An 18,082-nucleotide genomic window follows, 5' to 3' on the forward strand; every position below is an offset into this window, starting at 1 on the left:
CTGTCCATTTGCAGCTCCACTGCAACGGACAGAATACACTACAGGAGGGATCCTTACAGAATCTTTAAGCTCATAACTATATGTCCATTGACATGGGGACAGCTTCTGCAAACATTGAGTACAGTATACAGACTACACCCGTCTCTTTTTTTGTAATGAAATGAAAACATTGGAGACATAAGCTTGTATTTTAGAACAAAAGCAAAACTGTAGTACGGCTACATTGCACTACTGGTTAAAAATACATTTTATAACAGGCTTGAACGAAAAATAAATTCATGACATCATTGTACGAGTAGCAGTAAAGGTAAATAGACTAAAGGCTCATACACACATCAGACCATAGTCTTTGGAAAATGAAAGATCAGACCAATTTTACCCCCTTCCATGTAGTATGAGAGCCATACTCTACACAGTCTATTCTATGGAGCTGAACTCCCCATCAGACAGAAATCTTTGCAAGATGCTGCACACAAAGATGCTGTAGTACATTCAAAAGATCATTATCTGCAAAAGATCCGTTCCTGCAAAATGAATTCATAGTCTATGATATCTGCAGATCATCATACACACCTTGTTTAACAGACATTCATCTCATCATATCACATGTCACTTCGGGTATCCTTTAGGGCCTGTTTCCACTTGTGCGGTGCGGAATTGCCGCTGACGAAATACGCATGCGGATGCAATTCCGCATGCGTATTTTACCGCAATTTCGCATGCGATTTCGCATAGGTTAGTATTGATGCGATTTTAACCATGTCACTGCCTGTGTGATTTAACATTAGTTCCTATGCGAAATCGCATGCAAAATCACGGTAAAATACGCATGCCACAACCGCATGCGATTTCCCTATTAAATAAATTAGCGGCGATTCGCATAGCGTCATGCGGGGTGCGAATTCTGAGGGCTCCTCCGTGCAGATTTCTCCCGCACAGAAAAACGCTCAGGATTATTGACAAGTGGAAACAGGGCCATCCACTTGTATTGGCTATGCGAATCCGCATGCGGACAACGCATGTGGATTCGCGATAGTGGAAACGGCCCTTAAAGTAAGAGTGTGAGACTGCATTTAAAATCTATTTACATTTTTTGGGGCCAGGTTGAGTGTATTAGGCCTCCTTTCCAAGAACTGTTGATAGGCAGTGAAATGCCTCTCAAACTCTCATAACTGCTCACTGCTGCCTGGTAACTGCTGGTTGCTGCCTGGTAACTGCTCACTGCAGCCTGGCAACTGCTTACTGAGCACAGTGTTCAACAGTTCATAACTGCTCACTGCTGCCTGGTAACTGCTTCTTGCTGCATGATAACTGCTTACTTCTGCCTGGTAACTGCTTGCTGAGCACACAGCTCAACAGTTCGTGGAAAGGAGGCCTAACTCTCTCATCCTACAAGGAGGTTTGAATTATTGCCCCAGCAGTTAACTATAAAACGTCTGGGAGTCAAACCCACAACCTTATGCTTGGTAGACAAAAACAGTATGTCTGGACCTTCTCAACTGGATAAGGCCTCTTTTACATGGACTGTTGATAGGCAGTGAAATGCCTCTCAAACGCTCACAACTGCTCACTGCTGCCTGGTAACTGCTGGTTGCTGCCTGGTAACTGCTCACTAGACGTGTATGTACAGTGCCTAGCACATAAATAACTATGCTTTGTTCCTATTTTTCTTTCTCTACCTGATAGAGTTAAATATCAGGTATGTAAGTGGCTGACTCAGACAGGAAGTGACTACATGGTGACCCTCACTAATAAGAAATTCCAACTATAAAACATTTTCCTAGCAGGAAATGGCTTCTGAGAGCAAGAAAGAGGTAGAAAGGGGAATTTCTTAACAGTGAGGGTCACACTGTAGTCACTTCCTGTCTGAGTCAGGACTGAGTCAGCCACTTACATACCTGATATTTAACTCTTTCGGGCAGAGAAAGAAAAAAAGGAACATAGCATAGTTATTTGTTTGCTAGGCACTGTACATACACATGTCTATCTCATCATGTCACATGTCACTTTGGGTATCCTTTAATAATGTGAAGTGTAAAAAGCAGCCATGTTATTGGGCTCTATTCACAATCCCTTCCACATGCGGTAAAGAACATGCGGGAAGTTACCGACCAAAACACTGTCACATTGAAATTCACTAAATTTTCCGCTTGTTTCTTCCGCATGCGGTAAGTGTGCAGCATTCATGCGGAAAAATTTCAGCAAAAGTCGGCATTTTCCGCAATAAAAAATCAATTCACAAAACATTGCAGGTGCATCATTTCGTCAGTATTTACCGTTTTTTAGTAGGTGATATTTTCCGCATCCTATTGATTATAATGAAGTCTGGAGGCTTAAAGAGAACCCGAGGTGTGTTTAAAGAATGATATCTGCATACAGAGGCTGGATCTGCCTATACAGCCCAGTCTCTGTTGCTATCCCAAACTCCACTAAGGTCCACCTGCACTCTGCAATCCCTCATAAATTTATCGCCGCAGCCCTGCCTCACGCGCGTCTGTCAGCGCGTATCTCCGCCTCTCCCCCGCCCCTCTCAGTCTTCCTTCACTGAGAGGGGCGGGGGAGAGGCGGCGATGCGTGTCTGATAGACGGTGCTGAGAGGCAGGGCTGCAGCCGTTAGCCCTGCCTCAACAGCAGCAAAATCTACGACCAAGTTGGTCGTAGATTTTGCAAGGGGGGGTTGGGGGGTCAGGGACCCTTGTTTAGCCGCGGGATAGCGGCGTTTTAGTAGGGGCACACATGCCCCTGCTGACAATGATACAAGAAGCGAGATTTATTCTCGCTTCAGTGTCTCTTTAAGGGCTGTGCTTGCTGGACTTTGATTTTTTTTTTTTTAACTATTTTTCATGTGACCTTCTTACCGCATGTTTACCGCACATTTAACCACTTGCCGACCGCGCACCCATAACGCGCGTCGGCAAAGTGGTAGCTGCAGGACCAGCGACGCACATCTGCGCCGGCTGCAGGCTAATTAATCAGGAAGCAGCCGCTCGCGCGAGCGGCTGCTTCCTGTCAATTCACGGCGGGGGGCTCAGTGAATAGCCTGCGGGCCGCCGATCGCGGCTCGCAGGCTAAATGTAAACACAAGCGGAAATAATCCGCTTTGTTTACATTTGTACAACACTGCTAACAGTAGCAGCGTTGTAGTAGATCAGTGATCCCCGGCCAATCAGCGGCCGGGGATCGCTGTCACATGAAAGGCAGGAGCCTGTTAGAGGCTGCACAGGACAGATCCGTTCCTGTGCAGCCTCCGATCTCTGGGGAAGGGAGGGAGGAGAGGGAGAGGGGGAATCCTGCCGTGGAGGGGGCTTTGAGGTGCCCCCCCGCCAGCCACACGCAGGCAGGAGCGATCAGACCCCCCCAGCACATCATCCCCCTAGTGGGGAAAAAAGGGGGGCGATCTGGTCGCTCTGCCTAACGTTTGATCTGTGCTGGGGGCTGTAGAGCCCACCCAGCATAGATCTCCGTAAACAGCGCTGGTCCTTAAGGGGGGGTAAAGGCTGGGTCCTCAAGTGGCTAATGGCCGTTTCCGCATCTTTTTTACTGCATGTGGGAAACATGCGGAAAATGTTAGTGAATGTGGAAAAAATGCGGAGTTTACCGCTGGCGGAAATTTCGCGGTAAAATGTTTCGGTAATTTTGGCTCTTTGTGAATAGACTCCATAGGGCTCTATTCATAAAAAAAATTGTGGGGAAAAAACTCGTGGAGGGAAAATACCGCAGCGGTATTTTAGACTTCTGGGTGGTCATTCATAAAAATCTTGCCAGCTGCGATAGCAGAGCGGAGATCTCCCGCTGAAGGCTGGCGGTAAGCTGTCGGAAGGCATGCGGAAACACTTCAGCCGGCAGAGTCCCTCCATGCACTGCTCTCTCTGGGAGGTCTGTCCCATTCACTTTCATGTAATCCGAACTCTTCTCGCTACATCAGAGGAAGCGGTATTTCCCGTCCATATACCGCTTCCTCTAATATTTATGAATTTACATTTTGTAACTTTTTCTAGATAAATCTAGAAAAACAGCGCACAAGGCGGAAATTTCTCGCTCTGCTGGGGAATTGTAGCTTATCATGCGGAAACAGCTTTTATGAATGCATTGCCCACTTTGCTAAATGGACGGGAAAGTCAGCTGTTTTGAGCAGAAAACTTGCGGGGAACGTTTTATGAATAGAGGCCGTAGTGAGGTAGAATCTGGTTCATTCAACTCTCCGGGAAGAGATTTAACTACCTTCGATGTTAACTGTGCAAACTAATAAAAGTGTTTTGCCTTCTATTTACTTTTCAGGAGAGCCATGGCGGCTTTCCACTGATATTCAACTGCCTCACTTGCATAGATAAAAGTACTGCAATTACAAAATATCTAGTGACCATTTCTTTCCTTTTACAGCTCCTGTGAAGCAAGCACTACAAGAAATGTTTACTAACTGTGGCTGATAAGCAAAAAAAAACCAAAATACAATACAATAACTTTCTCGGGCTAGGCTAATAAGCTTCTCATGAAAAAAGAATGTGCTGTGTTTACATTGGGATACATTTCTGATGTAACGTTCAATAAAAATGTGTTTTTCTACTTTGTATTACCCATACAATTACCATATTTGCTTTTGTGCACACTTATGCTACGTACACACTTGCGATAACGATCGTTTGCAAGGAACGATAGTTACCCGACGAACAATATTGGAACGATTGGAATGCAACGATGGGATGCAGCGATCATCATACACATTTTAACGATCGTTCTCGCAGAAAAGAACGATCAGAGGGAAATGTTGCGTACATATTTATATATAATAAAAAAAACCCACTAAAATGGAGTTACAATAGATAAAAATATATGATCGTTAACTTGAAAACAAAGTTTATTTGAAATTTGTAATGTAATCTTTACGGCCGCGCTACACAGGAAGTACGGAAGCTGGGCAGAATCCAACGCAGGCGCATTGGCCCTTGTAACGATCGTTCTCGGCAGATAACTGTACACACTATAGTTTTGTAACGATTGTCGCTCGATACGATCCATCCTGTTGGATTTTCTCATCGGGCCGATATCGTTCGTTTGTCGTTGTACTTAATGATCGTTTGGTAAAGTTCTTTACCTGATTGTCGGCAGAACGATCGTTAAGCTGCTGTTTCAAACGACCATAGTCGCAAGTGTGTACGTAGCATTAATGCTGTATTATCTGTTTACAAATTACAAGTACAGTTTATCTGCTCTGAAAGCTGCATTTGCAATTTCTTGCATAGCTGCTGTATTATATATTAAAATCTATCCAGTGATCACTTCTCCGCTCTCTGCTTCTACAGCAGAGAGAGCTTATCTTCAGCACAGCTAGGAATGTAGCAGACAAAGAAATGTAAACAAAAGATAATGTTATCACCTCCTCTGATGTGGTCAGAAGCTGCTCACTGAAGCAAGGGGCTTCCCACTGAGGAACAAAGTGCTGTGTTTTACTGTTTGAAGCTGTTCTGCTACAAATCATTTTGTGGTATTGTAGTAGATTTTACGCTGTAAATAATCTTTTAGAGCAAACAAAAAATGCTGAGTTTCTTACTTTAAAGGGAACCTTAACTGAGAGGAATATGGATGTGTCCTTTTAACCAATACCACTTACTTGGCAGTCCTTCTGATCTCTAAGGCCTCTTTTCAACGGACTGTTGAGCAGTGTGCTCAGCAAGCAGTTACCAGGCAGCAGTGAGCAGTCATCATGCAGCAAGAAGCAGTTACCAGGCAGCAGTGAGCAGTTACCTGGCAGCAGTAAGCAGTTGTGAGAGTTTGAGAGGCATTTCACTGCCTATCAACAGTCCGTGGAAAAGAGGCCATAGTAGTGGCTGAAGCATACACCTGAAAGTAGTGGAAAGTAGCTGCAGTCAGAGGCGGGACAAGGTCCTACAGCACCCAAGGCTGAGACTACAAAGTGCGCCCCTCCATCCCTCCCACCCCAGCCGTCACACACTGATTGCTATTAGACTAAGAGGTCCCACAGGGCCCACAACCTCCCCAACACCTTAATATCTAGTTATCTGGCTTGCAGTCACTGCTAAGTATCCCCTTTTCTTATTTCTTTCTGCTTCAAACACAATTAGGAATGACAGCTGAATGAATTGTGCGCCCCCTCCTACAGTGCGCCCTGAGGCTGGAGCCTCTCCAGCCTATGCCTCGGCCCGGCCCTGGCTGCAGTAGTGGCTGAAGCACACACCTGAAACAAGCATGCAGCTAATCCAGTCTGACTTCATTCAGAGCACCTGATCTGCATGCTTGTTGAGGGGTAGTGTTGGGCGAACACCTGGATGTTCGGGTTCGGGCCGAACAGGCCGAACATGGGCCAGATGTTCGGCATGTTTCGGCCCGAACCCCGAACTCAATGCAAGTCAATGGGGACCCGAACATGCCGCAATACGGCCCCCCTATGGGGTCGCAGGCATAAGGGGGGAGCATGCCCCGATCGCGGGGGGGTCGGAAATTCCCCCCACCCCCTCCGCTAGCGCTCCCCCCTCTGCCCGCTTCCCCATAAAAAAGTTGGTGTAAAGTTAAATATTACCGGTGGTGGCTGCTGCAGTGGCTGGCTGGCAGTGGTGTGAGTGAGGACTAGGAGGAGGAGTCCGAGTATGACGCGTTGAGGCCGGGCAGCGGGCGGTTCAGCGGTAGTACCCTTGTGGTACTTCCGCCCTTTCTTTGACCTCACGTCCTCTACGAGATGACGCATACGTCATCACGTAGAGGACGTGAGGTCAGAGAAAGGGCGGAAGTACCACAAGGGTACTACCGCTGAACCGCCCGCTGCCCGGCCTCAACGCGTCATACTCGGACTCCTCCTCCTCATTCACACCACTGCCAGCCAGCCACTGCAGCAGCCAACACCGGTAATATTTAACTTTACACCAACTTTTTTATGGGGAAGCGGGCAGAGGGGGGGAGCGCTAGCGGAGGGGGTGGGGGGAATTTCCGCCCCCCCCCGCGATCGGGGCATGCTCCCCCCTTATGCCTGCGACCCCATAGGGGGGCCGTATTCGGCCGGGCATTGAGCAGTTCGGGCGAACCCAAACAGTTTGGCCGAACACCATCAGGTGTTCGGCCGAACTCGAACATCACCCGAACAGGGTGATGTTCTGCAGAACGCGAACAGTGGCGAACACTGTTCGCCCAACACTATTGAGGGGGAGTGGCTAAAAGTACTGGAGTCACAGGATCATCAGAAAAGTCAGGCAACTGGTATTATTTAAAAAAAAATCCATATCCTTCTCATATTAGGTTCCCTTTAAGGGTGTGTTTCCACTAGGTCAGTGATCTGCAAACTTGGCTCTCCAGCTGTTAAGGAACCATGTGAGTGGGTGTGATCATAACAGATCATGGTTGGATCCAAACAATGCCGATATGATAGTACATGAACCCAGGTCTCATTCTGTAGGCAGTGTATTCATGTAGCACACATTTTAAACTTGTATATGACTGGTGTACAAGTTATGACCTCTGTTTCTCTTGAGTTTCAGAGATAAATACATTGAGAAAAGCCTAGAGGATAACCAGGCCCTAAATGGTCCAATGCATGGGCCCTAGAGGACATGGGGCCCCTGTGCGACTGCACAGGCCTATGTCCGCCTCTGAGTTAAACGTGGGGGTGATCGCTGAGTGACGTGTGGGGGGAGGGTTTTGCTGTAGCTCCGCCTTGCATTGCATGCGTGCGAATGTAATACATAATTATGCAGCGCAGCATGGTGCCGAAGGGTTTCAAAGTGTCAGATTTAGTCCGTCACTTTGATGGGAGGGGCCTCATGACCGGCATCGCAGACAGCCGGGAGCTCACATGCCCAAATGCTCTCACATAGTATTTATATTACGTGGCACAGCAGGAGGCCGGCGGTGATCAAAATGTCAGGCTAAAGCAGGCATGGGCAAACTCGGCCCTCCAGCTGTTACGGAACTACAAGTCCCACAATGCATTTGCCTTTATGAGTCATGACTGTGGCTGTCAGACTCCTGCAATGCATTGTGAGACTTGTAGTTTCTTAACAGCTGGAGGGCCAAGTTTTCCCATGCCTGGGCTAAAGCCTGGTACACACTTTAACCACTTCAGCCTACAGCTTCGAAAATCTTTATCGCTACTTATCAAAATTAATTGATCTATATCTTGTTTTTTCCGCCACTAATTAGGCTTTCTTTGGGTAGTACATTTTGCTAAGAATTATTTTTTTTTAAATCCATCTTAACAGGAAAATTAAGATAGAAATGGGAAAAAATCATTATTTCTCAGTTTTTGGCCATTATAGTTTAAAACAGTGGCGGACACAGCCAGCAGTGGGCCCCTGTGCAAAATTGTAATTGTGGGCCCCCTATGACCTGCGGCGCGCGAAGCGCGCCGCGGCAAGAATTAGTGGACAGAACCTGCGGCGCGTAGCGCCGCGGCAAAAAAATGGGCGTGGCAATGACCGGATGAGGGCGGAGGTAACTGTAACTTAAAGCGAACCCGGGGTGAGGGTTTATTTCCTTTTAAACAATACTAGTTGCCTGGCGGCCCTGCTGATCTATTTGGCTGCAGTAATAAACTGAATTACACCAGCAACAAGCATGCAGCTAATCTTCTCAGTTCTGACAATATTGTCAGAAACCCCTGACCTGCTGCATGCTTGTTCAGGGTCTATGGTTGAAAGAATAAGAGGCAGAGGACCAGCACGGCAGCCAGGCAACTGGTATTGCTTAAAAGGAGAGAAATATGGCAGCCTCAATATTATTCTCACCTCAGGTTCCCTTGAAAAGTGCAACGCAAAGACAGTGGGCCCAAGTTTTGGTGACCCTTTCCCCAGAAAATTCACATAATTGTGCAGGTTTTCTCAAGAAAATACACATATATGCCCAGAAAATACGTGCAATCATGTCGGCAGATATGCCCAGAAAATACGTGCAATCATGTCGGCAGATATGCCCAGAAAATATGTGCAATCAAGTCGGCAGATATGCCCAGAAAATACGTGCAATCAAGTCGGCAGATATGCCCAGAAAATACGTGCAATCAAGTCGGCAGATATGCCCAGAAAATACGTGCAAACAAGTCGGCAGATATGCCCAGAAAATACGTGCAAACAAGTCGGCAGATATGCCCAGAAAATACATGCAATCAAGTCGGCAGATATGCCCAGAAAATACGTGCAAACAAGTCGGCAGATATGCCCAGAAAATACGTGCAATCATGTCGGCAGATATGCCCAGAAAATACATGCAATCATGTCGGCAGATTTGCGAAGAAAATACATGCAATCATGTGGCAGACCTGCCCAGAACATACACCTGCTAATATAAATAAAACAAAAACATTTACTCACCTGCAGCAGCAGACCTCCTGTCCCAGCCTCCATCCGGCGCGCAGCTCCCATGGGTGGTTGGGTGGATAGGTAGCCTAGTGGGTGGGTGAGTGGGTGGGTGGGTTGGTAGCCTGGTTGAGTGGGTGGGTTGGTAGCCTGGTGGGTGGGTGGGTGGGTAGGTAGCCTGGTGGGTGGGTGGGTAGGTAGCCGGGTGGGTAGGTAGCCTGGTGGGTGGGTGGGTAACTAGCCCGGTAGGTAGGTAGGTAGCCCGGTGGGTGGGTAGGTACGGAGCAGTGCTTTTCAGCGCTGCTAGATTTGGGCGCAGCCGGCGCCTTCATAGACTTCAATAGGAATCATTCCTATTTAAGCGCTCAGTGAGTAACGTCGGCTCCGTCAGAAGACAGAGCCGAAGTTGCTTAAAAACATAATAATTCGGCCTCCAGCAATCGCTGGAAGCCGAATTATTTCATTCCCCTACTATCCATGTCGGCCTGGAGGGGGAATAGTAATTTAATTGGCCCGGACTTGTGCAGAAGCAGGATCAGCCATATAGCGCTGTATCCTGCGCCCAAGTCTACCGGCGCCGACTTCAAATGTACGCGGGTAGGTAGGTAGCCTGGTGGGTGCGTGGGTAGCCGGGTGGGTGGGTAGGTAGCCTGGTGGGTGGGCTGGTAACTAGCCCGGTAGGTAGCCGGGTGGGTGGTTAGGTAGGTAGCCGGGTGGGTGGTTAGGTAGGAAGCCTGGTGGGTGGGTAGCCGGGTGGGTGGGTAGGTAGGTAGCCGGGTGGGTGGTTAGGTAGGTAGCCGGGTGGGTAGGTAGGAAGCCTGGTGGGTGGGTAGGTAGCCGGGTGGGTAGGTAGGTAGCCGGGTGGGTAGGTAGGAAGCCTGGTGGGTGGGTAGGTAGCCTGGTGGGTGGGTAGGTAGGTAGCCTGGTGGGTGGGTAGGTAGCCTGGTGGGTAGGTAGGTAGCCGGGTGGGTAGGTAGGAAGCCTGGTGGGTGGGTAGGTAGCCTGGTGGGTGGGTAGGTAGGTAGCCTGGTGGGTGGGTAGGTAACCTGGTGGGTGGGTTGGTAACTAGCCCGGTAGGTAGCCGGGTGGGTGGTTAGGTAGGTAGCCAGGTGGGTGGTTAGGTAGGTAGCCGGGTGGGTGGTTAGGTAGGTAGCCGGGTAGCCGGGTGGGTGGGTAGGTAGCCTGGTGGGTGGGTTGGTAACTAGCCCGGTAGGTAGCCGGGTGGGTGGTTAGGTAGGTAGCCGGGTGGGTGGTTAGGTAGGTAGCCGGGTAGGTAGGTAGGTAGCCGGGTGGGTAGGTAGCCGGGTGGGTAGGTAGCCGGGTGGGTGGTTAGGTAGTTGAGTGGGTGGTTAGGTAGGAAGCCTGGTGGGTGGGTAGGTAGCCGGGTGGGTAGGTAGCCGGGTGGGTGGTTAGGTAGTTGGGTGGGTGGTTAGGTAGGAAGCCTGGTGGGTGGGTAGGTAGCCGGGTGGGTAGGTAGGTAGGAAGCCTGGTGGGTGGTTAGGTAGTCGGGTGGGTAGGTAGGTAGCCGGGTGGGTAGCTATCCGGGTGGGGGGCCCGACTCCTATCCTCCCTCCCTCCCTTCCTTCCTCACCTCGGGGGGCCCCCTCCCGATATGCGCGGCGGGAGAGTGAGCGGCAAATGCAGGAAGTCTTCAGGGCTCTCCAGGCATCCGCTAGAGGCCCAGCCGCTGAGTCTCCAATATGTCTCCAACTGGAGACATATTGGAGACCAAGCGGCTGGGCCTCTAGCGGATGCCTGGAGAGCCCTTCCTGCATTTGCCGCTCGCTCGCTCTCCCGCCGCGCATATCGGGAGGGGGCCCCCGAGGTGAGGGAGGGAGGGAGGATAGGAGTCGGGGGGCCCCGGGAATAAAATAATAAAAAAAAAAAAAAATATTAAAAAAAAAAAAAAAAAGTACTTAATGCCATGGGCCCCTGAAGAAAACGGAACTTCAGGGGCCCTCGTGCGGCGGCACGGCCTGCACGGCCGTATGTCCGCCCCTGGTTTAAAATTAATACATGCTACAGTAATTAAAACCCATGTATTTTATGTGCCCATTTGTCCCGCTTATTACACCATTTAAATTATGTCTCTATCACAATTTATGGCGCTGATATTTTATTTAGAAAAGGTGCATTTTTTCAATTTGCGTCCATCACTATTTACAAGCTTATAATTTAAAAAAATTGAATAAGATACTCTCTTGACATGTATATTTAAAAAGTTCAGACCCTTAGGTAACTATTTATGTAGTTTGTTTTTTTTTATTGTAATTTTTTTTTTTTTTTTTTTAATACTAAAATGTATTTGGGTAATTTTAGTTTGTGAGGTAAATAGATAATTTTAGATGTAATATAATGTATTTTTTTATTTAATAAAGGTATGTGGGTGCAGTTTACTATTTGGCCACAAGATGGCCACATTCAAAAAATTTCTGGATGCGAACGATCGTGCAACTGCACAGGCCTATGTCCGCCTCTAAATTAAACGTGGAGGTGATCGCTGAGTGACGTGTGGGGGGAGGGTTTTGCTGTAGCTCCGCCTTGCATTGCATGCGTGCGAATGTAATACATAATTATGCAGCGCAGCATGGTGCCGAAGGGTTTCAAAGTGTCAGATTTAGTCCGTCACTTTGATGGGAGGGGCCTCATGACCGGCATCGCAGACAGCCACGAGCTCACATGCCCAAATGCTCTCACATAGTATTTATATTACGTGGCACAGCAGGAGGCCGGCGGTGATCAAAATGTCAGGCTAAAGCAGGCATGGGCAAACTCGGCCCTCCAGCTGTTACGGAACTACAAGTCCCACAATGCATTTGCCTTTATGAGTCATGACTGTGGCTGTCAGACTCCTGCAATGCATTGTGAGACTTGTAGTTTCTTAACAGCTGGAGGGCCAAGTTTGTAGGTCACTGGCACTAGGTGCTAACTTGTGCCTTTTTCAGCACACAAATTTGCACAGCAATGAATTGCTATGGGCCTGCTTCCATTAGATGCGAAAATCGCACATGGTAAAAAAACTGACAGCCTGTTGCTAATATCAGACACTGCATGCGGTACAAGACGTGCATTTTGCATTTGCATTTTCACATGCGCGATCAATAATAACAATAGGACTTCTATCTGGATCTTCTTCTTCTGTGAAAACAAACCAAGAAAAAAAGTGTATCCACATCTAAAAAGTCACACGTGGTTCTCATGCTTCTAATGGAAACGTAGTTAGGGCTGGTTTACACGGACTTCTGCATGGCGTCGCGTTTGGGGGCGTTGCGGCGGCTGCGCGGTCAGGCTTTCAGCAGCCTTCGCGTCGCGTTCATATGTGGTTGCTTTTTTCTTCCCCTAGGGGGACATTAGCCGTCGTGGTTGGCCGCCCCTGAAAGCTACATGTATCAATCGTGATCCGAACGCCGCGTTTGTGTAAACGCGTGTAAAAGCTCGGTGCAAACGCTCCCAGTTTAATGCGACATTCCAAACGCTTGCGGTAAACGCTCCACAAGCGTCCGTCTGAACCAGCCCTTAAACTGTTTGAATTCTGTTCTGCTATCATTTTTTTCCCCTAGTATGTTTTATGATGTAATTAATCTTTTCGAGCAGAGAAGAAATGCTAAGTTTCATACCATTTTAAAGCAGGATTGTCACCCATAAAATCAAATTCCATTCACCCACTGCTTTGGGCTCTATTCACAAAGAGCCAAAATTTCCGCAAAATTTTACAGCTAAATTTCCGCCAGTGGTAAACTCCGCATTTTTTCCACATTCACTAATATTTTCCGCATGTTTTCCGCATGCAGGGAAAAAAGATGCGGAAATAGCCGTTATTCATGCGGGAATCATGCGGTAAAAAGGTCGCATGAAAAAGTGTTAAAAAAAAAAAAAAAAAAGTCCAGCAAGCACAGCCCTTAAGCCTCCACACTTCATTAAAGTCAATGGGATGCGGAATATATCACCTACTATTTGTAGGTGATAAAAAAAATCGGTAAATAATGACGAAATGATGCGCCTGAACAGTTTTGAGAATTGATTTTTTATTGCGGAAAATAGCGACTTTTGCGGAAATTTTTCCGCATGAATCCCGCACTTTTACCGCACTTTTTCCGTATGTGGACAAAACATGCGGAACATTTTGAGAATGTCAACTTGACGGTGTTTTGGTCGCAAACTTCCCGCATGTACTTTACTGCATGCGGGAAGTCTTTGAGAATAGAGCCCATTGTGTTTATTATGTAGCCTGCATCCTGACCCTGCATTGCAAGCATTCCAATATAATCATAAATGTGTCTGCTGTAATGAATCTTATCTCAGTCAGCCTGGCTCTATTCTGGTACATTGTCAGGGAGAGGGAAGCTTGTTTTCTCCCTTCCCACACTTCTGCTCTTCCCTGATTGGCTGAGGGCAGTTTAGTGTGACAGGAGGCTGAGAAAGGAAATACAACTCACCTCTCTGAAGAAGCTATTGAAATATTATTATTATTTAGAATTTAGTGTCGACATCTTCCGCAGTGCTGTACAGAGTATATTGTCACTTAACTGTCCCTCAGATGGGCTTACAATCTAATCCTTACCATAGTCTTATGTCTATGTATGGATCGTAGTCTAGGGCCAATTTTTAGGGGAAGCCAATTGATTTATCTTTATGTTTTTGGGATGTGGGATGAAACTGGAGTAAACCCAGGTAGACACGGGGAGAACATACAAACTCCTTGCAGATGTTGACCTGGCTGGGATTCAAACCGGGGACCCAGCGTTGCAATCGTTGAAATATGATCTATGATCTGTGCTCACATGTGTTTACAAAGCAAGCTAGATATGACAGTGCAGTTTTTAGTGCAGAGATCAGTGGGGAGGAAGGCTGGTAATGCATACACCATTTCAAGCAGAGAAAAGAAACAGAGAAAAAAAATAAGGGAGGAAATTAAATTACATCAGGATTTGCTTCAGAGTCAGTAAAGATGGAAAATGCCTGGAAGAGTTTAGTCTTTATTTACTATATAAAATTCACAGAAAACAAAACGTAAACAGTACAATACATATGTTATTCAAGTAAAAGAAGTATTTATCTATAATTATTGTTATTATTATTATTATTATATATATATATATATGTGTGTGTTTGTTTGTTTTTGTTTTTCCTGGGATAGTATGGCTGTCCCTGCTGCTTTAAAGGGAAACTTAAAGGACACCCGAGGTGAAAATAAGCTAATGCAATAAACAATTGTATCTCTCCTCCTTCTCCTAAAAATGACTTTTTAAGATATTCCACAGTTTTATTTTATATTTAAATCTACTTTTTAAGTTTTCATTGTTTTATTGTCTTTGCTCAATGACACATTCATTGAAGTATGCCAGAGCTAAAATCTATGAACTACTGACCCTTTTTACGGTGGGATGCGAAAGTTTGGGCAACCTTGTTAATTGTCATGATTTTCCTGTATAAATCGTTGGTTGTTTCGATAAAAAATGTCAGTTAAATATATCATATAGGTATATGTTTAAATAAAATTAGGCAGGTGCATAAATGTTGTCGTTTTACTGATTCCAAAACCTTTAGAACAAATTATTGGAACTCCAATTGGCTTGGTAAGCTCAGTGACCCCTGCCCTACATACACAGGTGAATCCAATTATGAGAGAGAGTATTTAAGGGGGGGGGGGGGGGGTTGTGGCAAATAGATAAGACCCATAATTTACTTAAAGAGAAACTCCGACCAAGAATTAAACTTTATCCCAATCAGTAGCTGATACCCCCTTTTACATGAGAAATATATTCCTTTTCACAAACAGACCATCAGGGGGCGCTGTGTGACTGATATTGTGGTGAAACCCCTCCCACAAGAAACTCTGAGGACCGTGGTACTCCTGGCAGTTTCCTGTCTTAACCTTGTTGCATTGTGGGAAATAGCTGTTTACAGCTGTTTCCAACTGCCAAAAAAGCATGCAGCAGCTACATCACCTGCCAACAATAAAAATGTCACCATGTAATAAATGTCAGAATGTAAATCAGGGATTTAAAAGTTTTTACAATGGAAAATGGGCTGTCATGACAGTCACTGTTGGGATAGAGTATGGCATTTGCGGCAATCACCCCCCATCTGTGCTGCTGAATGGAGGAGAAGGGCCAGAGGCGTATCTAGAGGGGTACAGGCATGGCTCCTGCCATGGGCACTACAGCACCATGGGCGCCATGGCTGCCCCCTCCTCCCTCATGCTCCATCTTCATACTGAGGGGTGCCTCTCGGGTGCTTGTCCCTGCTCTTATATTGGATCACATCTCTCACTACCTATACGGGGGGGGGGGGGAGGAGGGTACTTATACTGGAGAGACATGTATCATTGCAATAGAAGAAGCAACTTCCTTTGTGCAGCAGATGTACCAGATAAGAGCCAGGTAACCTGCGGAATGATTTTTATCAACAACAAAGTAAGAATGATTTTTATCTTTTGGATTATTTACTTTTGAATTACTTCATATCCTTATTACTTGTTTACTAGATAAATAATTGATTTTTTTTATTTTATGCCCGACAGTTACACTTTAATATGGGGCAAGGTGGTCTGACCAGGGCAGGGGGGCGCAATTTCAGTGTTTGCCATGGCCGCTATATTACCCAGATACACCCCTGAGAAGGGCTTAACTATTACACCCCCCAGCCACCACAAGACACCATCCACCCTAGCTTTCATGACCCACCGCCCTTCCCCTAACTTGTTATGACTGTCTGCCCAGACATTGAGGTCAGTCAGGTGACCCAAAAATTGAGGACCCCGGTAGACAAGTATGCAGAAAGGTTTGGACTACGGTGGTACATCAACTTAATTGAGGGGGGTGGGGACTAGTAACTAAAACAATAATTGAGCTGGAGTTTAAATATGTACCTGTACACTTCACGTATAACACCAAAAATACCAAAAAAAAAAAAAGATGGACGTACAGATGGCCTGTATTAATTTTCATTCATGGGTTGGCAGTGGCCACCCCCTTTCCTTCCACATGACTCCCTCCTGACCCGACCCCCACCCCGACCACATACCTTGCCTCAGCATGGGTGTAGACTTGCCTGACATCTGCAGTCCTGGGTCATTCTTTGTCTGCTGTAGATGTATGATGCGGATCACAGATGACTGGTGAGCAGGGCAGTGACAGAGGAGCGAGAATAGCAAGACTACCGAGATCATGATGAAGCCCAGCTGCCCAATTAGTTGTTGGAAGGATAGGTGTGTACCTCTGAAATATATTTTGGGTTGCGTGTTTAGGAGATCAGTTAGGTTAGGATAGTCTTGTATTTAGATATAGGTAAATACTTCAGCCATCAAAAAACTATTGTAATTGTTTTTAGTTAGACAAAAGTTATCCTTTATGATGGCCTCAAAGCCGGTTCTGGACATTTTGGAGCCCCAGGCAAGGTACATTTAGGGGCACCAATAGGAAGAACGTAGCCTACCTGAATTAGTCTTGCAAGCGCCAATAACACATTGATAAGTTACCTGAAATGAAGTTGTTTCTCAAAATAAAGCATACAGAAATGATTACCAGAACAGATATACCCAACCAGTGATGCTCGGATACCCCCAATCGTGAATTTGAGTAAATCCGGCCACGGCAGAATCGAAATACGGATATGCTGCGATCGTAATCCGGATTTGAATCGGAGCTCCTATTCGTATTTTAGCCGTGATTACATGTAGAATCTGTGATCACGGATTTGACTTTAACGTTAATAGCAAAGCCCCCATACATGTTACAATCACCAAAATTGCATGGATTATACAGGTGATCAGTGGCTACAACTTTAAAAAAATAATTCATAAAGAACTTTTAGTTTTTGAGAAAATCAATTTTAAATTTTAAAATGGAAAAAGTATTTGTGATTAAAAACCGCCAAAACCCGTCGACTTTAGCGGTTAATAGCAAAGCCAAATTTGCCAGATATGTTAAGAAGAAGAGTGAAAACAAGAGGAAAATTATTATTTTCTTTTTCAAAAAGACCTTATAGTTTTGGAGAAAATCAATTTTAAAGTTTCAAAAGAAGTTTCAAAGGAAAAAGTATACTTGTAAATGCAGTAAATACATTAACTGTCATTTACCGCATTTAAATGTATACTATTTTCCTTGGAAACCTCCGAATGCACTCACGGGGGCGTACGTTAAAAAAGGGCGCCGGGAAAAAAGGGCGCAGGGTTTTAAAAGATAATCATGAATAACGTTTAAAAAAAATTGTGTTATATTTCGTTTAAAAATAATGTTTTATAAAGTTATAAATCATTAAATAATGTGTATAAAATCAGCAATTTTAAAAACGTTAATCTTCCCTGTTTAAAAATTGAAATTTATAATAACGTTTTAAAAAACATTAATAAGAATTTTACTAAAGCTATACCTAACCCTACTCTCACACAGAACCCTCCCTGTACCTATCCCTAACCCCTAGACCCCCCTGTTGGTGCCTAACCCTAAGACCCCCCTGGTGGTGCCTAACCCTAAGACCCCCCTGGTGGTGCCTAACCCTAAGACCCCCCTGTTGGTGCCTAACCCTAAGACCCCCCTGTTGGTGCCTAACCCTAAGACCCCCCTGTTGGTGCCTAACCCTAAGACCCCCCTGTTGGTGCCTAACCCTAAGACCCCCCTGTTGGTACCTAAACCTAAGACCCCCCTGTTGGTGCCTAAACCTAAGACCCCCCTGTGATAAGCATTAATAACGTTTTAAAAAAATATGGTGCGGTTTTTCGTTTAAAAATGAAAAAAAAAAAAAAATTTGTACGGTTTTTCGTTTAAAAGTAATGTTTTAAAAAA

Source organism: Hyperolius riggenbachi, chromosome 3, assembly GCF_040937935.1.
Source record: "Hyperolius riggenbachi isolate aHypRig1 chromosome 3, aHypRig1.pri, whole genome shotgun sequence".
NCBI lineage: Eukaryota > Metazoa > Chordata > Amphibia > Anura > Hyperoliidae > Hyperolius > Hyperolius riggenbachi.